Below are 23,896 nucleotides of genomic sequence, written 5' to 3'. Positions count from 1 at the left end.
CTGCTTCAGAACACATGTATTCCTCCACGTTTCTTGACTGGTCTTTTCATGAGACTTCTTTCCAAACACATTCTTTTCCATATCCATAATCCCTTTGGAAGCCAAACTCACACCCCCTTCATGGTAAACCATAACCCTAATATCACCATTAGATGTATAACTGGTTGGAATGAATGGTTGTGTATCAGTATTAGATTTCCTATATATTTTCAGATATCAATTCAATCCATTATTTAAATTGGAACCAGTTATAATATTTATTCACAGTAGGGTCTATTCATGCATTATCTCTATATTCATAGACCCAGGGTACACCTATTTGTACCCCCAAAGGCTCATTTATATGTCTTCAACATATTACTCCCAGAAATGGTGGAAGAAATACTCATGTCACCTGATCTCCATATACATTTTATCACAGTGATATTCTGGACACAAAATGCAAAGGTCACACTTATGATTGTACCAAAGCCTCATTGGAAAGTGAGCATGGATTACTCAAAACATCCTTGTCCAGGTTGCCTAATGCTCTCAAATGTCAATCCTGTTGGTGACTACACATTTGTTTCTTCCTAAGATGATATATTCAACCTCAACCCTGTTGAAAATGTCTAATCCTCTCACTCACTTTATACTTTGCATGATTTCCTAATGTCTCTATTGATATCTGCTTTCCTACATATGTTCCCCAGTTCATCATTGTGACTGACTCTTCACGTGTGCTGACATTACATTCACTCTCTAACCGACACCCTATTGCTAAAGAACTTTTGGTCCAAATTTTATACTCACTCTTCTTCCTAAACCTCCCAACTATCTTCCTAATCCTACCTACTATCCCTTTTTGACTGGATGTTCTCTTCTACATTCAATCATCCAAGGTACAAGGTCCTATGCCATTGTATATCGATTTATCTGAGACATCTGTGCAGAAAGTCATTCAAAGCTAAGTATCCCAATCAAGGGCCCAATGCCCTTCTGGCCTTCAAATCTTACTTGGATTTCTGTTTTCCTACATATATTTCACCTATATATTATTATAAATATCGTAGGTTCCCAGTACCATTCATCATCCAGCAGAGTGATTCCTAACCCAAACCGAACATGTTCTTAACCCTAACCATACACTGTTCCCTCAATCTAACTTTACAGAAGGGCAGGGACAGAGTTGGTCTTACAATACAGGAATGTAGGGGATCTTCCACCTGCTGAGAACCTCAAAGGTCCATACAGAAATGATCCCTGGAGAAGATGTATGCCGCTGTGTAGGACCTGAGAGAGCAGAAGTCATCTTCCATGGCAAACAACCTGGTCAGGATGAAGGGATGTGTCGGAATGAGCCTCTCTCTTCTTAATGTAGACAAGATGGACCAAAGCAGGCCTGTGTGGAGAGCTGTTCCTTGGTGCCTATGGTTGATATTCCATTGTAACTTGTGAAAGTGTCACAGGAAGGAGCGGCAGCCTCCATCTCATGGGAGCCCTGGAAGCAACTGTTAGGACACAGTAGTTGCCAAGGCAGTGACCTCATTCAGGTCCTGAAGGAAGTGACCTCACCTCACTTCCTTGGTGATGGAACTCTCTGAACTTGGGATCCAGGAAGCCAGGCACCCAGAGCCAGTCCCAGTCCCAGTCCCAGTGGGCTCACTTGTTTGGATTTACCAAGGACAGAGACAGTCTTTCTTGGTACCTACTGATGTGAGGATGGCCAAATGCCAGGAAAGCTCTGCAGAGGGGCCTTTCCTGAGAAAACAGGTAGTGGCTCACCGCTGGCTCCTGACAACTTCACAGAGTTGGCCAAGGAGGCCAGATGTGAGACAGGACAGGCCATTTCGGGGGAACATAGTATGGCCCACCAGTCAGACTGCACTCCGGGTAGTCACAGACCAACTTGGAAGAAGGAGGTGCCTTTGTGGGTATGGGTGTGAGTTTGTGGTTTTGTCTCATGTTCTGAGAATAGGTAGGAAAGGCGGTTTGTTTGGTTTGGAGTGGACTGTTTCTAGTAAGTCTTTTGACGAGGCGAGTGTTTCTATGTTTGTGTATCCCACTGTGTCCCTGGTTGTAGACATTAGAAAAGAGAATGCATCAATGGATGTGTCCTGTCCAGTAGAAAGCTTCCCAGCATTCATCCTGCCCCATTTATGAATGGACTGCAGCTTGCCTTATGGATGGGCAACACCTACTATCTTCCTAAGTTCCTGCTTTCTTCCTGAATTCTGGCCACTCTCCAGAATAGGCTCATGGTTTTGTGTCCAAGATATGTACCACCTCCAAGCTCGGTGACATGGCCATGTACTGGAGAGCTGAAAGGAATGGTGAGCATCTCAGAAAACTCAGATATCAGTGTGACCAGTAATGTCTCCCTGGAGAAACCCTGCTTTGGGCCTTTTGCTTACCTATTGTTCTGTTGCCCTGAATGTCAGGAAGGCCTTTGCCTCAGGGCACCCCTTTGTGAAGCCTGAAGAAAACAGTTTTCAAATGGAAATGAATGGGCATCACCTGTGGCTCTTTGCTTAATGGCTTTGCAAAGGGATGTGTCTGAATCAGCCTCTTGGCCCTGTGTGAGGCTGTGGCTTACATTGTCAGCACCTGACGGATCCAAGAGAGATCCCATGTGTGCATCCAAAGCCAAATTGGCACAAAAGCAGTCATTGTGGATGAAGTCTCTCGCCTTCCTCTGTAAGGTTCCTGACCTCCATCAAGTGAGAATAGGGATCCTTCGGGTCAAACGAGTTCTTCAAAGCCCTGCAGAGGCTAGCCCATAGGTGCTTGGGTTTTCTCATGGCTCCAATTCACACAAAGAATCTATACCCGGCAGTCAGTAGGCCTCCAATTGGAGAAGCGGAGCCAGTATTAACGGCAGGCCTATTGGATCACTCCAGGTTCACAGGAAGGGTGTCCAGGCCACCCTGACATTAGGCAAATGAGGGGCAAGGGAGCTTATTGTGGACACTGTCTTGGGCTGTGCCCCTCATGGAAACCTCCAGCCAGAGGTTATGATGAGTGTCTCTATGGAAGAAGATGAGGGCCATGTGGCAGTGTTTTGGTTTGAATTGTGGTCATTGGTGTGGCGGTGGGAAGAGATGACTGGGTCCACCTGGGCTTGAACTCTGGTGTGATTCCCCTTGGAGACTGAGTTCTGGAACTGACCTCAGAGAAGTATTGCCGTGAATTGTGTTGGGATTTGAGGAGGCCATGCATGAGACTCGCCCTTGGAAACTGAGATCTAGGCCCAGGCTGGCTTTCCACAGAGCACTGGGAATCTCAGCCCGGATATCACATGATTTTATTCTTAAAGACCTGGCAGCCATAGTTGAGAGTCCAAACACACATGGACCTCACATTTGTAGACCTCAATGGGCCTGGCTTCGTGTGACCTTTTGGCCACTCTTTGGGAAGCCTTGTTTGTGAGAGTTCTCCAGAGCTTTCGTTGAAATGAGCTTCCTCACCATTTAATGGTTCCTGAAGGAATGGAAACCCACAGTGCCTCCAACTTCATCCTTTAAAAATGGCTAGCTAGATAAATACCTTGAGCTTTTTGAAATTCCCATGACCAGGTGGCACTGGAGAACCTTTGGATGTCCTGTTGCTGATCATGAGTGTACCAGACAGTGCCTTGATTGACTGGGTTTCATGAAAATGGTGTAAAACAGAGATGCCAGTAAGTTGGGGCCTGCTGAGTAGCGGGCCTAGAGCAGCGGTGTGCAGGTGTGTGATAAAACATCTGTGGTGGGGCCATGTGGATCTGCCACTGGCTTCCAAATGGCTTGTGACTGACATGGTGCAGTGAGCAGACCCTTCTATGTAAAGGCATCTTGTTATATGGAGAGGTTTCAGGGCAGTGTTCAGAATCAGGTTGCTATGGTCAAGGGGGGAAGCTCTGTGAGATAGAAGCATGGCAGGTGCCTTCTCCTAGGACCTTGACCCACCACACGTGACAGAACTCCCTCCAGCACGGTGTCCTAGTTGAACTCGTTGTATTTCCTGAAGCAAATTCCAAACTCCCAGTGCAGCAGCAAGAAACAGCACGAAAAGTGGAGGATGACCAAATGGCTTCACAGTCCACACAGGGAGACACTTAGAACCCAGTGGCCACAGTTTACCTGCAAAGAGAGAATTCAGCACTTCTGCCTCATGTTCATTGGAAAATCAGAAACCATGTCCTCCAGGTCACATAGATGCAGACCCAGCTTTGCTGGTCTCACTCCAAAGGAAGCTAAAGCTCCTGACAACCACATATATTTCAAGTGCCCAACCTCAGAGGCAGTTTCTCACAAAGTCTTTAGGCCAGCAGAGCTCCATGTTTGTGGAGTGTTTACCCTGTCTCCCTTACTTATGGAAACTCCTCTACCACCTCCAAGGTTGTGAACTCCTGAGCATTTTCCATTCCACATACGTATTCACAGCTTTTCTGACTCTTCTCCTCGAATTGCGTCTTCCTTGTTGCGAAGGTAATGTCAAGGCATTGTTCTGGATGAGAGTGGGAAGGTTTTTGTGTAGCACATAATTGCCTACACATTGGATTCATTTTCCTATTTTGCGTTCGAAATACTGAATCCCTGACACTAACCCATACCCTACTAGTTTCTGACTACGAATACTAATATGATGGAGAAAAATAACCCAAACAGAATAGAAATACAGGCAGTTCAGAGCAGGCATGGTGTATAGTTGGACTTGCCTTTAGCATTACAAAGGGTAGGTGTTATAAATCTTGTCCAATTTAATAGAAGTAGTTCTCCATGTGCTTTGAAAGTTAACAAATGTGTGAATTCCTGTCTCCCTTTCTTTGTAGCCTCTTCAGCAACATGTATTTTTACATGCACGTATAGAATCCTACCTGCTATCCCACGTCCATTCTTGTGAGGTGCCTGACTTGGCAGATACAAATTGTGAGAAGATATCACTCCTCCTAAACGCTGTTGGAACTGAAAATTCAACCTATGGGTGAGCTTCCTACTTGAACTACATGATACATAAATCCATGTTCAGTAACACAAATATTTTTGGATCATTGGATGATATATATTTCATGATGAATTTCGATTGGCATATATATTTCTACTTTTTAATATCTGTGTGTGTGTTCTGTGTGTATGTGTGTGTATACACACACACACACACACACACACACACAATATGCACAAACTCTCCAGATTTTTCAAAATATGAAATATATGTGTCTTATTATACACTCGCTAAATTCATCCATGTTCCTATATGTGGATTTATAATCAACTTTTCACAAGATTATTCTCAGAAATATTCATCCACCTGAAATACATCTCTGTTTCCTAGTGCTGAAAACTAACTTCAGAGAATGGTGCATAGAGATCCTAATATTTCTACAGGAACTGACCCAGTTTAACATCAATGCAAGTAGATTCCTATGGGACATGATGTGTATTTTGACGTTCATTTTTATTCAACACTGGTACATTACTATTTCTTTAGTTGATGCACATCATAGGATATGAATTTCGTCCTCAAGTTCACAAATTTCTAGGCATTTGGTTCACTTTCAATCACTTCCTGCTTCAGAACACATGTATTCCTCCACGTTTCTTGACTGGTCTTTTCATGAGACTTCTTTCCAAACACATTCTTTTCCATATCCATAATCCCTTTGGAAGCCAAACTCACACCCCCTTCATGGTAAACCATAACCCTAATATCACCATTAGATGTATAACTGGTTGGAATGAATGGTTGTGTATCAGTATTAGATTTCCTATATATTTTCAGATATCAATTCAATCCATTATTTAAATTGGAACCAGTTATAATATTTATTCACAGTAGGGTCTATTCATGCATTATCTCTATATTCATAGACCCAGGGTACACCTATTTGTACCCCCAAAGGCTAATTTTTATGTCTTCAACATATTACTCCCAGAAATGGTGGAAGAAATACTCATGTCACCTGATCTCCATATACATTTTATCACAGTGATATTCTGGACACAAAATGCAAAGGTCACACTTATGATTGTACCAAAGCCTCATTGGAAAGTGAGCATGGATTACTCAAAACATCCTTGTCCAGGTTGCCTAATGCTCTCAAATGTCAATCCTGTTGGTGACTACACATTTGTTTCTTCCTAAGATGATATATTCAACCTCAACCCTGTTGAAAATGTCTAATCCTCTCACTCACTTTATACTTTGCCTGATTTCCTAATGTCTCTATTGCTATCTGCTTTCCTACATATGTTCCCCAGTACATCATTGTGACTGACTCTTCACGTGTGCTGACATTACATTCACTCTCTAACCGACACCCTATTGCTAAAGAACTTTTGGTCCAAATTTTATACTCACTCTTCTTCCTAAACCTCCCAACTATCTTCCTAATCCTACCTACTATCCCTTTTTGACTGGATGTTCTCTTCTACATTGAATCATCCAAGGTACAAGGTCCTATGCCATTGTATATCGATTTATCTGAGACATCTGTGCAGAAAGTCATTCAAAGCTAAGTATCCCAATCAAGGGCCCAATGCCCTTCTGGCCTTTAAATCTTACTTGGATTTCTGTTTTCCTACATATATTTCACCTATATATTATTATAAATATCGCAGGTTCCCAATACCATTCATCATCCAGCAGAGTGATTACTAACGCAAACCGAACAGGTTCTTAACCCTAACCCTACACTGTTCCCTCATTCTAACTTTACAGAAGAGCAGGGACAGAGTTGGTCTTACAATACAGGAATGTAGGGGATCTTCCACCTGCTGAGAACCTCAAAGGTCCATGCAGAAATGATCCCTGGAGAAGATGTAGGCCGCTGTGAGGGACCTGAGAGAGCAGAAGTCATCTTCCATGGCAAACAACCTGGTCAGGATGAAGGGATGTGTCTGAATGAGCCTCTCTCTTCTTAATGTAGACAAGATGGACCAAAGCAGGCCTGTGTGGAGAGCTGTTCCTTGGTGCCTATGGTTGATATTCCATTGTAACTTGTGAAAGTGTCACAGGAAGGAGCGGCAGCCTCCATCTCATGGGAGCCCTGGAAGCAACTGTTAGGACACAGTGGTTGCCAAGGCAGTGACCTCATTCAGGTCCTGAAGGAAGTGACCTCACCTCACTTCCTTGGTGATGGAACTCTCTGAACTTGGGATCCAGGAAGCCAGGCACCCAGAGCCAGTCCCAGTCCCAGTCCCAGTGGGCTCACTTGTTTGGATTTACCAAGGACAGAGACAGTCTTTCTTGGTACCTACTGATGTGAGGATGGCCAAATGCCAGGAAAGCTCTGCAGAGGGGCCTTTCCTGAGAAAACAGGTAGTGGCTCACCGCTGGCTCCTGACAACTTCACAGAGTTGGCCAAGGAGGCCAGATGTGAGACAGGACAGGCCATTTCGGGGGAACATAGTATGGCCCACCAGTCAGACGGCACTCCGGGTAGTCACAGACCAACTTGGAAGAAGGAGGTGCCTTTGTGGGTATGGGTGTGAGTTTGTGGTTTTGTCTCATGTTCTGAGAATAGGTAGGAAAGGCGGTTGGTTTGGTTTGGAGTGGACTGTTTCTAGTAAGTCTTTTGACGAGGCGAGTGTTTCTATGTTTGTGTATCCCACTGTGTCCCTGGTTGTAGACATTAGAAAAGAGAATGCATCAATGGATGTGTCCTGTCCAGTAGAAAGCTTCCCAGCATTCATCCTGCCCCATTTATGAATGGACTGCAGCTTGCCTTATGGATGGGCAACACCTACTATCTTCCTAAGTTCCTGCTTTCTTCCTGAATTCTGGCCACTCTCCAGAATAGGCTCATGGTTTTGTGTCCAAGATATGTACCACCTCCAAGCTCGGTGACATGGCCATGTACTGGAGAGCTGAAAGGAATGGTGAGCATCTCAGAAAACTCAGATATCAGTGTGACCAGTAATGTCTCCCTGGAGAAACCCTGCTTTGGGCCTTTTGCTTACCTATTGTTCTGTTGCCCTGAATGTCAGGAAGGCCTTTGCCTCAGGGCACCCCTTTGTGAAGCCTGAAGAAAACAGTTTTCAAATGGAAATGAATGGGCATCACCTGTGGCTCTTTGCTTAATGGCTTTGCAAAGGGATGTGTCTGAATCAGCCTCTTGGCCCTGTGTGAGGCTGTGGCTTAGATTGTCAGCACCTGACGGATCCAAGAGAGATCCCATGTGTGCATCCAAAGCCAAATTGGCACAAAAGCAGTCATTGTGGATGAAGTCTCTCGCCTTCCTCTGTAAGGTTCCTGACCTCCATCAAGTGAGAATAGGGATCCTTCGGGTCAAACGAGTTCTTCAAAGCCCTGCAGAGGCTAGCCCATAGGTGCTTGGGTTTTCTCATGGCTCCAATTCACACAAAGAATCTATACCCGGCAGTCAGTAGGCCTCCAATTGGAGAAGCGGAGCCAGTATTAACGGCAGGCCTATTGGATCACTCCAGGTTCACAGGAAGGGTGTCCAGGCCACCCTGACATTAGGCAAATGAGGGGCAAGGGAGCTTATTGTGGACACTGTCTTGGGCTGTGCCCCTCATGGAAACCTCCAGCCAGAGGTTATGATGAGTGTCTCTATGGAAGAAGATGAGGGCCATGTGGCAGTGTTTTGGTTTGAATTGTGGTCATTGGTGTGGCGGTGGGAAGAGATGACTGGGTCCACCTGGGCTTGAACTCTGGTGTGATTCCCCTTGGAGACTGAGTTCTGGAACTGACCTCAGAGAAGTATTGCCGTGAATTGTGTTGGGATTTGAGGAGGCCATGCATGAGACTCGCCCTTGGAAACTGAGATCTAGGCCCAGGCTGGCTTTCCACAGAGCACTGGGAATCTCAGCCCGGATATCACATGATTTTATTCTTAAAGACCTGGCAGCCATAGTTGAGAGTCCAAACACACATGGACCTCACATTTGTAGACCTCAATGGGCCTGGCTTCGTGTGACCTTTTGGCCACTCTTTGGGAAGCCTTGTTTGTGAGAGTTCTCCAGAGCTTTCGTTGAAATGAGCTTCCTCACCATTTAATGGTTCCTGAAGGAATGGAAACCCACAGTGCCTCCAACTTCATCCTTTAAAAATGGCTAGCTAGATAAATACCTTGAGCTTTTTGAAATTCCCATGACCAGGTGGCACTGGAGAACCTTTGGATGTCCTGTTGCTGATCATGAGTGTACCAGACAGTGCCTTGATTGACTGGGTTTCATGAAAATGGTGTAAAACAGAGATGCCAGTAAGTTGGGGCCTGCTGAGTAGCGGGCCTAGAGCAGCGGTGTGCAGGTGTGTGATAAAACATCTGTGGTGGGGCCATGTGGATCTGCCACTGGCTTCCAAATGGCTTGTGACTGACATGGTGCAGTGAGCAGACCCTTCTATGTAAAGGCATCTTGTTATATGGAGAGGTTTCAGGGCAGTGTTCAGAATCAGGTTGCTATGGTCAAGGGGGGAAGCTCTGTGAGATAGAAGCATGGCAGGTGCCTTCTCCTAGGACCTTGACCCACCACACGTGACAGAACTCCCTCCAGCACGGTGTCCTAGTTGAACTCGTTGTATTTCCTGAAGCAAATTCCAAACTCCCAGTGCAGCAGCAAGAAACAGCACGAAAAGTGGAGGATGACCAAATGGCTTCACAGTCCACACAGGGAGACACTTAGACCCCAGTGGCCACAGTTTACCTGCAAAGAGAGAATTCAGCACTTCTGCCTCATGTTCATTGGAAAATCAGAAACCATGTCCTCCAGGTCACATAGATGCAGACCCAGCTTTGCTGGTCTCACTCCAAAGGAAGCTAAAGCTCCTGACAACCACATATATTTCAAGTGCCCAACCTCAGAGGCAGTTTCTCACAAAGTCTTTAGGCCAGCAGAGCTCCATGTTTGTGGAGTGTTTACCCTGTCTCCCTTACTTATGGAAACTCCTCTACCACCTCCAAGGTTGTGAACTCCTGAGCATTTTCCATTCCACATACGTATTCACAGCTTTTCTGACTCTTCTCCTCGAATTGCGTCTTCCTTGTTGCGAAGGTAATGTCAAGGCATTGTTCTGGATGAGAGTGGGAAGGTTTTTGTGTAGCACATATTTGCCTACACATTGGATTCATTTTCCTATTTTGCGTTCGAAATACTGAATCCCTGACACTAACCCATACCCTACTAGATTCTGACTACGAATACTAATATGATGGAGAAAAATAACCCAAACAGAATAGAAATACAGGCAGTTCAGAGCAGGCATGGTGTATAGTTGGACTTGCCTTTAGCATTACAAAGGGTAGGTGTTATAAATCTTGTCCAATTTAATAGAAGTAGTTCTCCATGTGCTTTGAAAGTTAACAAATGTGTGAATTCCTGTCTCCCTTTCTTTGTAGCCTCTTCAGCAACATGTATTTTTACATGCACGTATAGAATCCTACCTGCTATCCCACGTCCATTCTTGTGAGGTGCCTGACTTGGCAGATACAAATTGTGAGAAGATATCACTCCTCCTAAACGCTGTTGGAACTGAAAATTCAACCTACGGGTGAGCTTCCTACTTGAACTACATGATACATAAATCCATGTTCAGTAACACAAATATTTTTGGATCATTGGATGATATATATTTCATGATGAATTTCGATTGGCATATATATTTCTACTTTTTAATATCTGTGTGTGTGTTCTGTGTGTATGTGTGTGTATACACACACACACACACACACACACACACACACACAATATGCACAAACTCTCCAGATTTTTCAAAATATGAAATATATGTGTCTTATTATACACTCCCTAAATTCATCCATGTTCCTATATGTGGATTTATAATCAACTTTTCACAAGATTATTCTCAGAAATATTCATCCACCTGAAATACATCTCTGTTTCCTAGTGCTGAAAACTAACTTCAGAGAATGGTGCATAGAGATCCTAATATTTCTACAGGAACTGACCCAGTTTAACATCAATGCAAGTAGATTGCTATGGGACATGATGTGTATTTTGACGTTCATTTTTATTCAACACTGGTACATTACTATTTCTTTAGTTGATGCACATCATAGGATATGAATTTCGTCCTCAAGTTCACAAATTTCTAGGCATTTGGTTCACTTTCAATCACTTCCTGCTTCAGAACACATGTATTCCTCCACGTTTCTTGACTGGTCTTTTCATGAGACTTCTTTCCAAACACATTCTTTTTTATATCCATAATCCCTTTGGAAGCCAAACTCACACCCCCTTCATGGTAAACCATAACCCTAATATCACCATTAGATGTAAAACTGGTTGGAATGAATGGTTGTGTATCAATATTAGATTTCCTATATATTTTCAGATATCAATTCAATCCATTATTTAAATTGGAACCAGTTATAATATTTATTCACAGTAGGGTCTATTCATGCATTATCTCTATATTCATAGACCCAGGGTACACCTATTTGTACCCGCAAAGGCTGATTTTTATGTCTTCAACATATTTCTCCCAGAAATGTTGGAAGAAATACTCATGTCACCTGATCTCCATATACATTTTATCACAGTGATATTCTGGACACAAAATGCAAAGGTCACACTTATGATTGTACCAAAGCCTCATTGGAAAGTGAGCATGGATTACTCAAAACATTCTTGTCCAGGATGCCTAATGCTCTCAAATGTCAATCCTGTTGGTGACTACACATTTGTTTCTTCCTAAGATGATATATTCAACCTCAACCCTGTTGAAAATGTCTAATCCTCTCACTCTCTTTATACTCTGCTTGATTTCCTAATGTCTCTATTGATATCTGCTTTCCTACATATGTTCCCCAGTTCATCATTGTGACTGACTCTTCACGTGTGCTGACATTACATTCACTCTCTAACCGACACCCTATTGCTAAAGAACTTTTGGTCCAAATTTTATACTCACTCTTCTTCCTAAATCTCCCAACTATCTTCCTAATCCTAGCTACTATCCCTTTTTGACTGGATGTTCTCTTCTACATTCAATCATTTAAGGTACAAGGTCCTATGCCATTGTATATCGATTTATCTGAGACACTGTGCAGAAAGTCATTCAAAGCTAAGTATCCCAATCAAGGGCCCAATGCCCTTCTGGCCTTTAAATCTTACTTGGATTTCTGTTTTCCTACATATATTTCACCTATATATTATTATAAATATCGCAGGTTCCCAATACCATTCATCATCCAGCAGAGTGATTCCTAACGCAAACCGAACAGGTTCTTAACCCTAAACCTACACTGTTCCCTCATTCTAACTTTACAGAAGAGCAGGGACAGAGTTGGTCTTACAATACAGGAATGTAGGGGATCTTCCACCTGCTGAGAACCTCAAAGGTCCATGGAGAAATGATCCCTGGAGAAGATGTATGCCGCTATGAAGGACCTGAGAGAGCAGAAGTCATTTTCCATGGCAAACAACCTGGTCAGGATAAAGGGATGTGTCTGAATGAGCCTCTCTCTTCTTAATGTAGACAAGATGGACCAAAGCAGGCCTGTGTGGAGAGCTGTTCCTTGGTGCCTATGGTTGATATTCCATTGTAACTTGTGAAAGTGTCACAGGAAGGAGGGGCAGCCTCCATCTCATGGGAGCCCTGGAAGCAACTGTTAGGACACAGTGGTTGCCAAGGCAGTGACCTCATTCAGTTCCTGAGGGAAGTGACCTCACCTCACTTCCTTGGTGATGGAACTCTCTGAACTTGGGATCCAGGATGCCAGGCACCCAGAGCCAGTCCCAGTCCCAGTCCCAGTGCGCTCACTTGTTTGGACTTACCAAGGACAGAGGCAGTCTTTCTGGTACCTACTGATGTGAGGATGGCCAAATGCCAGGAAAGCTCTGCAGAGGGGCCTTTCCTGAGAAAACAGGTAGTGGCTCACCGCTGGCTCCTGACAACTTCACAGAGTTGGCCAAGGAGGCCAGATGTGAGACAGGACAGGCCATTTCGGGGGAACATAGTATGGCCCACCAGTCAGACGGCACTCCGGGTAGTCACAGACCAACTTGGAAGAAGGAGGTGCCTTTGTGGGTATGGGTGTGAGTTTGTGGTTTTGTCTCATGTTCTGAGAATAGGTAGGAAAGGCGGTTTGTTTGGTTTGGAGTGGACTGTTTCTAGTAAGTCTTTTGATGAGGCGAGTGTTTCTATGTTTGTGTATCCCACTGTGACCCTGGTTGTAGACATTAGAAAAGAGAATGCATCAATGGATGTGTCCTGTCTAGTAGAAAGCTTCCAAGCATTCATCCTGCCCCATTTATGAATGGACTGCTGCTTGCCTTATGGATGGGCAACACCTACTATCTTCCTAAGTTCCTGTTTTCTTCCTGAATTCTGGCCACTCTCCAGAATAGGCTCATGGTTTTGTGTCCAAGATATGTACCACCTCCAAGCTCGGTGACATGGCCATGTACTGGAGAGCTGAAAGGAATGTGAGCATCTCGGAAAACTCAGATATCAGTGTGACCAGTAAAGTCTCCCTGGAGAAACCCTGCTTTGGGCCTTTTGCTTACCTATTGTTCTGTTGCCCTGAATGTCAGGAAGGCCTTTGCCTCAGGGCACCCCTTTGTGAAGCCTGAAGAAAACAGTTTTCAAATGGAAATGAATGGGCATCACCTGTGGCTCTTTGCTTAATGGCTTTGCAAAGGGATGTGTCTGAATCAGCCTCTTGGCCCTGTGTGAGGCTGTGGCTTAGATTGTCAGCACCTGAAGGATCCAAGAGAGATCCCATGTGTGCATCCAAAGCCAAATTGGCACAAAAGCAGTCATTGTGGATGAAGTCTCTCGCCTTCCTCTGTAAGGTTCCTGACCTCCATCTAGTGAGAATAGGGATCCTTCGGGTCAAACGAGTTCTTCAAAGCCCTGCAGAGGCTAGCCCATAGGTGCTTGGGTTTTCTCATGGCTCCAATTCACACAAAGAATCTATACCCGGCAGTCAGTAGGCCTCCAGTTGGAGAAGCGGAGCCAGTATTAACGGCAGGCCTATTGGATCACTCCAGGTTCACAGGAAGGGTGTCCAGGCCACCCTGACATTAGGCAAATGAGGGGCAAGGGAGCTTATTGTGGACACTGTCTTGGGCTGTGCCCCTCATGGAAACCTCCAGCCAGAGGTTATGATGAGTGTCTCTATGGAAGAAGATGAGGGCCATGTGGCAGTGTTTTGGTTTGAATTGTGGTCATTGGTGTGGCGGTGGGAAGAGATGACTGGGTCCACCTGGGCTTGAACTCTGGTGTGATTCCCCTTGGAGACTGAGTTCTGAAACTGACCTCAGAGAAGTATTGCCGTGAATTGTGTTGGGATTTGAGGAGGCCATGCATGAGAGTCGCCCTTGGAAACTGAGATCTAGGCCCAGGCTGGCTTTCCACAGAGCACTGGGAATCTCAGGCCGGATATCACATGATTTTATTCTTAAAGACCTGGCAGCCATAGTTGAGAGTCAAAACACACATGGACCTCACATTTGTAGACCTCAATGGGCCTGGCTTCGTGTGACCTTTTGGCCACTCTTTGGGAAGCCTTGTTTGTGAGAGTTCTCCAGAGCTTTCGTTGAAATGAGCTTCCTCACCATTTAATGGTTCCTGAAGGAATGGAAACCCACAGTGCCTCCAACTTCATCCTTTCAAAATGGCTAGCTAGATAAATACCATGAGATTTTTGAAATTCCCATGACCAGGTGGCACTGGAGAACCTTTGGATGTCCTGTTGCTGATCATGAGTGTACCAGACAGTGCCTTGATTGACTGGGTTTCATGAAAATGGTGTAAAACAGAGATGCCAGTAAGTTGGGGCCTGCTGAGTAGCGGGCCTAGAGCAGTGGTGTGCAGGTGTGTGATAAAACATCTGTGGTGGGGCCATGTGGATCTGCCACTGGCTTCCAAATGGCTTGTGACTGACATGGTGCAGTGAGCAGACCCTTCTATGTAAAGGCATCTTGTTATATGGAGAGGTTTCAGGGCAGTGTTCAGAATCAGGTTGCTATGGTCAAGGGGGGAAGCTCTGTGAGATAGAAGCATGGCAGGTGCCTTCTCCTAGGACCTTGACCCACCACACGTGACAGAACTCCCTCCAGCACGGTGTCCTAGTTGAACTCGTTGTATTTCCTGAAGCAAATTCCAAACTCCCAGTGCAGCAGCAAGAAACAGCACGAAAAGTGGAGGATGACCAAATGGCTTCACAGTCCACACAGGGAGACACTTAGACCCCAGTGGCCACAGTTTACCTGCAAAGAGAGAATTCAGCACTTCTACCTCATGTTCATTGGAAAATCAGAAACCATGTCCTCCAGGTCACATAGATGCAGACCCAGCTTTGCTGGTCTCACTCCAAAGGAAGCTAAAGCTCCTGACAACCACATATATTTCAAGTGCCCAACCTCAGAGGCAGTTTCTCACAAAGTCTTTAGGCCAGCAGAGCTCCATGTTTGTGGAGTGTTTACCCTGTCTCCCTTACTTATGGAAACTCCTCTACCACCTCCAAGGTTGTGAACTCCTGAGCATTTTCCATTCCACATACGTATTCACAGCTTTTCTAACTCTTCTCCTTGAATTGCGTCTTCCTTGTTGCGAAGGTAATGTCAAGGCATTGTTCTGGATGAGAGTGGGAAGGTTTTTGTGTAGCACATGTTTGCCTACACATTGGATTCATTTTCCTATTTTGCGTTCGAAATACTGAATCCCTGACACTAACCCATACCCTACTAGATTCTGACTACGAATACTAATATGATGGAGAAAAATAACCCAAACAGAATAGAAATACAGGCAGTTCAGAGCAGGCATGGTGTATAGTTGGACTTGCCTTTAGCATTACAAAGGGTAGGTGTTATAAATCTTGTCCAATTTAATAGAAGTAGTTCTCCATGTGCTTTGAAAGTTAACAAATGTGTGAATTCCTGTCTCCCTTTCTTTGTAGCCTCTTCAGCAACATGTATTTTTACATGCACGTATAGAATCCTACCTGCTATCCCACGTCCATTCTTGTGAGGTGCCTGACTTGGCAGATACAAATTGTGAGAAGATATCACTCCTCCTAAACGCTGTTGGAACTGAAAATTCAACCTACGGGTGAGCTTCCTACTTGAACTACATGATACATAAATCCATGTTCAGTAACACAAATATTTTTGGATCATTGGATGATATATATTTCATGATGAATTTCGATTGGCATATATATTTCTACTTTTTAATATCTGTGTGTGTGTTCTGTGTGTATGTGTGTGTATACACACACACACACACACACACACACACACAATATGCACAAACTCTCCAGATTTTTCAAAATATGAAATATATGTGTCTTATTATACACTCCCTAAATTCATCCATGTTCCTATATGTGGATTTATAATCAACTTTTCACAAGATTATTCTCAGAAATATTCATCCACCTGAAATACATCTCTGTTTCCTAGTGCTGAAAACTAACTTCAGAGAATGGTGCATAGAGATCCTAATATTTCTACAGGAACTGACCCAGTTTAACATCAATGCAAGTAGATTGCTATGGGACATGATGTGTATTTTGACGTTCATTTTTATTCAACACTGGTACATTACTATTTCTTTAGTTGATGCACATCATAGGATATGAATTTCGTCCTCAAGTTCACAAATTTCTAGGCATTTGGTTCACTTTCAATCACTTCCTGCTTCAGAACACATGTATTCCTCCACGTTTCTTGACTGGTCTTTTCATGAGACTTCTTTCCAAACACATTCTTTTTTATATCCATAATCCCTTTGGAAGCCAAACTCACACCCCCTTCATGGTAAACCATAACCCTAATATCACCATTAGATGTAAAACTGGTTGGAATGAATGGTTGTGTATCAATATTAGATTTCCTATATATTTTCAGATATCAATTCAATCCATTATTTAAATTGGAACCAGTTATAATATTTATTCACAGTAGGGTCTATTCATGCATTATCTCTATATTCATAGACCCAGGGTACACCTATTTGTACCCGCAAAGGCTGATTTTTATGTCTTCAACATATTTCTCCCAGAAATGTTGGAAGAAATACTCATGTCACCTGATCTCCATATACATTTTATCACAGTGATATTCTGGACACAAAATGCAAAGGTCACACTTATGATTGTACCAAAGCCTCATTGGAAAGTGAGCATGGATTACTCAAAACATTCTTGTCCAGGATGCCTAATGCTCTCAAATGTCAATCCTGTTGGTGACTACACATTTGTTTCTTCCTAAGATGATATATTCAACCTCAACCCTGTTGAAAATGTCTAATCCTCTCACTCTCTTTATACTCTGCTTGATTTCCTAATGTCTCTATTGATATCTGCTTTCCTACATATGTTCCCCAGTTCATCATTGTGACTGACTCTTCACGTGTGCTGACATTACATTCACTCTCTAACCGACACCCTATTGCTAAAGAACTTTTGGTCCAAATTTTATACTCACTCTTCTTCCTAAATCTCCCAACTATCTTCCTAATCCTAGCTACTATCCCTTTTTGATGGGATGTTCTCTTCTACATTCAATCATTTAAGGTACAAGGTCCTATGCCATTGTATATCGATTTATCTGAGACACTGTGCAGAAAGTCATTCAAAGCTAAGTATCCCAATCAAGGGCCCAATGCCCTTCTGGCCTTTAAATCTTACTTGGATTTCTGTTTTCCTACATATATTTCACCTATATATTATTATAAATATCGCAGGTTCCCAATACCATTCATCATCCAGCAGAGTGATTCCTAACGCAAACCGAACAGGTTCTTAACCCTAAACCTACACTGTTCCCTCATTCTAACTTTACAGAAGAGCAGGGACAGAGTTGGTCTTACAATACAGGAATGTAGGGGATCTTCCACCTGCTGAGAACCTCAAAGGTCCATGGAGAAATGATCCCTGGAGAAGATGTATGCCGCTATGAAGGACCTGAGAGAGCAGAAGTCATTTTCCATGGCAAACAACCTGGTCAGGATAAAGGGATGTGTCTGAATGAGCCTCTCTCTTCTTAATGTAGACAAGATGGACCAAAGCAGGCCTGTGTGGAGAGCTGTTCCTTGGTGCCTATGGTTGATATTCCATTGTAACTTGTGAAAGTGTCACAGGAAGGAGGGGCAGCCTCCATCTCATGGGAGCCCTGGAAGCAACTGTTAGGACACAGTGGTTGCCAAGGCAGTGACCTCATTCAGTTCCTGAAGGAAGTGACCTCACCTCACTTCCTTGGTGATGGAACTCTCTGAACTTGGGATCCAGGATGCCAGGCACCCAGAGCCAGTCCCAGTCCCAGTCCCAGTGCGCTCACTTGTTTGGACTTACCAAGGACAGAGGCAGTCTTTCTGGTACCTACTGATGTGAGGATGGCCAAATGCCAGGAAAGCTCTGCAGAGGGGCCTTTCCTGAGAAAACAGGTAGTGGCTCACCGCTGGCTCCTGACAACTTCACAGAGTTGGCCAAGGAGGCCAGATGTGAGACAGGACAGGCCATTTCGGGGGAACATAGTATGGCCCACCAGTCAGACGGCACTCCGGGTAGTCACAGACCAACTTGGAAGAAGGAGGTGCCTTTGTGGGTATGGGTGTGAGTTTGTGGTTTTGTCTCATGTTCTGAGAATAGGTAGGAAAGGCGGTTTGTTTGGTTTGGAGTGGACTGTTTCTAGTAAGTCTTTTGATGAGGCGAGTGTTTCTATGTTTGTGTATCCCACTGTGACCCTGGTTGTAGACATTAGAAAAGAGAATGCATCAATGGATGTGTCCTGTCTAGTAGAAAGCTTCCAAGCATTCATCCTGCCCCATTTATGAATGGACTGCTGCTTGCCTTATGGATGGGCAACACCTACTATCTTCCTAAGTTCCTGTTTTCTTCCTGAATTCTGGCCACTCTCCAGAATAGGCTCATGGTTTTGTGTCCAAGATATGTACCACCTCCAAGCTCGGTGACATGGCCATGTACTGGAGAGCTGAAAGGAATGTGAGCATCTCGGAAAACTCAGATATCAGTGTGACCAGTAAAGTCTCCCTGGAGAAACCCTGCTTTGGGCCTTTTGCTTACCTATTGTTCTGTTGCCCTGAATGTCAGGAAGGCCTTTGCCTCAGGGCACCCCTTTGTGAAGCCTGAAGAAAACAGTTTTCAAATGGAAATGAATGGGCATCACCTGTGGCTCTTTGCTTAATGGCTTTGCAAAGGGATGTGTCTGAATCAGCCTCTTGGCCCTGTGTGAGGCTGTGGCTTAGATTGTCAGCACCTGAAGGATCCAAGAGAGATCCCATGTGTGCATCCAAAGCCAAATTGGCACAAAAGCAGTCATTGTGGATGAAGTCTCTCGCCTTCCTCTGTAAGGTTCCTGACCTCCATCTAGTGAGAATAGGGATCCTTCGGGTCAAACGAGTTCTTCAAAGCCCTGCAGAGGCTAGCCCATAGGTGCTTGGGTTTTCTCATGGCTCCAATTCACACAAAGAATCTATACCCGGCCGTCAGTAGGCCTCCAGTTGGAGAAGCGGAGCCAGTATTAACGGCAGGCCTATTGGATCACTCCAGGTTCACAGGAAGGGTGTCCAGGCCACCCTGACATTAGGCAAATGAGGGGCAAGGGAGCTTATTGTGGACACTGTCTTGGGCTGTGCCCCTCATGGAAACCTCCAGCCAGAGGTTATGATGAGTGTCTCTATGGAAGAAGATGAGGGCCATGTGGCAGTGTTTTGGTTTGAATTGTGGTCATTGGTGTGGCGGTGGGAAGAGATGACTGGGTCCACCTGGGCTTGAACTCTGGTGTGATTCCCCTTGGAGACTGAGTTCTGAAACTGACCTCAGAGAAGTATTGCCGTGAATTGTGTTGGGATTTGAGGAGGCCATGCATGAGAGTCGCCCTTGGAAACTGAGATCTAGGCCCAGGCTGGCTTTCCACAGAGCACTGGGAATCTCAGGCCGGATATCACATGATTTTATTCTTAAAGACCTGGCAGCCATAGTTGAGAGTCAAAACACACATGGACCTCACATTTGTAGACCTCAATGGGCCTGGCTTCGTGTGACCTTTTGGCCACTCTTTGGGAAGCCTTGTTTGTGAGAGTTCTCCAGAGCTTTCGTTGAAATGAGCTTCCTCACCATTTAATGGTTCCTGAAGGAATGGAAACCCACAGTGCCTCCAACTTCATCCTTTCAAAATGGCTAGCTAGATAAATACCATGAGATTTTTGAAATTCCCATGACCAGGTGGCACTGGAGAACCTTTGGATGTCCTGTTGCTGATCATGAGTGTACCAGACAGTGCCTTGATTGACTGGGTTTCATGAAAATGGTGTAAAACAGAGATGCCAGTAAGTTGGGGCCTGCTGAGTTGCGGGCCTAGAGCAGCGGTGTGCAGGTGTGTGATAAAACATCTGTGGTGGGGCCATGTGGATCTGCCACTGGCTTCCAAATGGCTTGTGACTGACATGGTGCAGTGAGCAGACCCTTCTATGTAAAGGCATCTTGTTATATGGAGAGGTTTCAGGGCAGTGTTCAGAATCAGGTTGCTATGGTCAAGGGGGGAAGCTCTGTGAGATAGAAGCATGGCAGGTGCCTTCTCCTAGGACCTTGACCCACCACACGTGACAGAACTCCCTCCAGCACGGTGTCCTAGTTGAGCTCGTTGTATTTCCTGAAGCAAATTCCAAACTCCCAGTGCAGCAGCAAGAAACAGCACGAAAAGTGGAGGATGACCAAATGGCTTCACAGTCCACACAGGGAGACACTTAGACCCCAGTGGCCACAGTTTACCTGCAAAGAGAGAATTCAGCACTTCTGCCTCATGTTCATTGGAAAATCAGAAACCATGTCCTCCAGGTCACATAGATGCAGACCCAGCTTTGCTGGTCTCACTCCAAAGGAAGCTAAAGCTCCTGACAACCACATATATTTCAAGTGCCCAACCTCAGAGGCAGTTTCTCACAAAGTCTTTAGGCCAGCAGAGCTCCATGTTTGTGGAGTGTTTACCCTGTCTCCCTTACTTATGGAAACTCCTCTACCACCTCCAAGGTTGTGAACTCCTGAGCATTTTCCATTCCACATACGTATTCACAGCTTTTCTAACTCTTCTCCTTGAATTGCGTCTTCCTTGTTGCGAAGGTAATGTCAAGGCATTGTTCTGGATGAGAGTGGGAAGGTTTTTGTGTAGCACATGTTTGCCTACACATTGGATTCATTTTCCTATTTTGCGTTCGAAATACTGAATCCCTGACACTAACCCATACCCTACTAGATTCTGACTACGAATACTAATATGATGGAGAAAAATAACCCAAACAGAATAGAAATACAGGCAGTTCAGAGCAGGCATGGTGTATAGTTGGACTTGCCTTTAGCATTACAAAGGGTAGGTGTTATAAATCTTGTCCAATTTAATAGAAGTAGTTCTCCATGTGCTTTGAAAGTTAACAAATGTGTGAATTCCTGTCTCCCTTTCTTTGTAGCCTCTTCAGCAACATGTATTTTTACATGCACGTATAGAATCCTACCTGCTATCCCACGTCCATTCTTGTGAGGTGCCTGACTTGGCAGATACAAATTGTGAGAAGATATCACTCCTCCTAAACGCTGTTGGAACTGAAAATTCAACCTACGGGTGAGCTTCCTACTTGAACTACATGATACATAAATCCATGTTCAGTAACACAAATATTTTTGGATCATTGGATGATATATATTTCATGATGAATTTCGATTGGCATATATATTTCTACTTTTTAATATCTGTGTGTGTGTTCTGTGTGTATGTGTGTGTGTATAGATACACACACACACACACACACACAATATACACAAACTCTCCAGATTTTTCACAATATGAAATATATGTGTCTTATTATACACTCCCTAAATTCATCCATGTTCCTATATGTGGATTTATAATCAACTTTTCACAAGATTATTCTCAGAAATATTCATCCACCTGAAATACATCTCTGTTTCCTAGTGCTGAAAACTAATTCAGAGAATGGTGCATAGAGATCCTAATATTTCTACAGGAACTGACCCAGTTTAACATCAATGCAAGTAGATTGCTATGGGACATGATGTGTATTTTGACGTTCATTTTTATTCAACACTGGTACATTACTATTTCTTTAGTTGATGCACATCATAGGATATGAATTTCGTCCTCAAGTTCACAAATTTCTAGGCATTTGGTTCACTTTCAATCACTTCCTGCTTCAGAACACATGTATTCCTCCACGTTTCTTGACTGGTCTTTTCATGAGACTTCTTTCCAAACACATTCTTTTCCATATCCATAATCCCTTTGGAAGCCAAACTCACACCCCCTTCATGGTAAACCATAACCCTAATATCACCATTAGATGTATAACTGGTTGGAATGAATGGTTGTGTATCAATATTAGATTTCCTATATATTTTCAGATATCAATTCAATCCATTATTTAAATTGGAACCAGTTATAATATTTATTCACAGTAGGGTCTATTCATGCATTATCTCTATATTCATAGACCCAGGGTACACCTATTTGTACCCCCAAAGGCTAATATTTATGTCTTCAACATATTACTCCCAGAAATGGTGGAAGACACACTCATGTCACCTGATCTCCATATACATTTTATCACAGTGATATTCTGGACACAAAATGCAAAGGTCACACTTATGATTGTACCAAAGCCTCATTGGAAAGTGAGCATGGATTACTCAAAACATCCTTGTCCAGGTTGCCTAATGCTCTCAAATGTCAATCCTGTTGGTGACTACACATTTGTTTTTTCCTAAGATGATATATTCAACCTCAACCCTGTTGAAAATGTCTAATCCTCTCACTCACTTTATACTTTGCCTGATTTCCTAATGTCTCTATTGATATCTGCTTTCCTACATATGTTCCCCAGTTCATCATTGTGACTGACTCTTCACGTGTGCTGACATTACATTCACTCTCTAACTGACACCCTATTGCTAAAGAACTTTTGGTCCAAATTTTATACTCACTCTTCTTCCAAAACCTCCCAACTATCTTCCTAATCCTACCTACTATTCCTTTTTGACTGGATGTTCTCTTCTACATTCAATCATCCAAGGTGCAAGGTCCTATGCCATTGTATATCGATTTATCTGAGACATCTGTGCAGAAAGTCATTCAAAGCTAAGTATCCCAATCAAGGGCCCAATGCCCTTCTGGCCTTCAAATCTTACTTGGATTTCTGTTTTCCTACATATATTTCACCTATATATTATTATAAATATCGCAGGTTAACAATACCATTCATCATCCAGCAGAGTGATTCCTAACGCAAACCGAACAGTTTCTTAACCCTAACCCTACACTGTTCCCTCATTCTAACTTTACAGAAGAGCAGGGACAGAGTTGGTCTTACAATACAGGAATGTAGGGGATCTTCCACCTGCTGAGAACCTCAAAGGTCCATGCAGAAATGATCCCTGGAGAAGATGTAGGCCGCTGTGAAGGACCTGAGAGAGCAGAAGTCATCTTCCATGGCAAACAACCTGGTCAGGATGAAGGGATGTGTCTGAATGAGCCTCTCTCTTCTTAATGTAGACAAGATGGACCAAAGCAGGCCTGTGTGGAGAGCTGTTCCTTGGTGCCTATGGTTGATATTCCATTGTAACTTGTGAAAGTGTCACAGGAAGGAGGGGCAGCCTCCATCTCATGGGAGCCCTGGAAGCAACTGTTAGGACACAGTGGTTGCCAAGGCAGTGACCTCATTCAGTTCCTGAAGGAAGTGACCTCACCTCACTTCCTTGGTGATGGAACTCTCTGAACTTGGGATCCAGGAAGCCAGGCACCCAGAGCCAGTCCCAGTCCCAGTCCCAGTGGGCTCACTTGTTTGGATTTACCAAGGACAGAGACAGTCTTTCTTGGTACCTACTGATGTGAGGATGGCCAAATGCCAGGAAAGCTCTGCAGAGGGGCCTTTCCTGAGAAAACAGGTAGTGGCTCACCGCTGGCTCCTGACA

This window comes from Spermophilus citellus (assembly GCF_964194105.1).
Source record: "Spermophilus citellus genome assembly, chromosome: 12".
Taxonomy (NCBI): domain Eukaryota; kingdom Metazoa; phylum Chordata; class Mammalia; order Rodentia; family Sciuridae; genus Spermophilus; species Spermophilus citellus.
Note: the sequence above shows the minus strand (reverse complement) of the source record.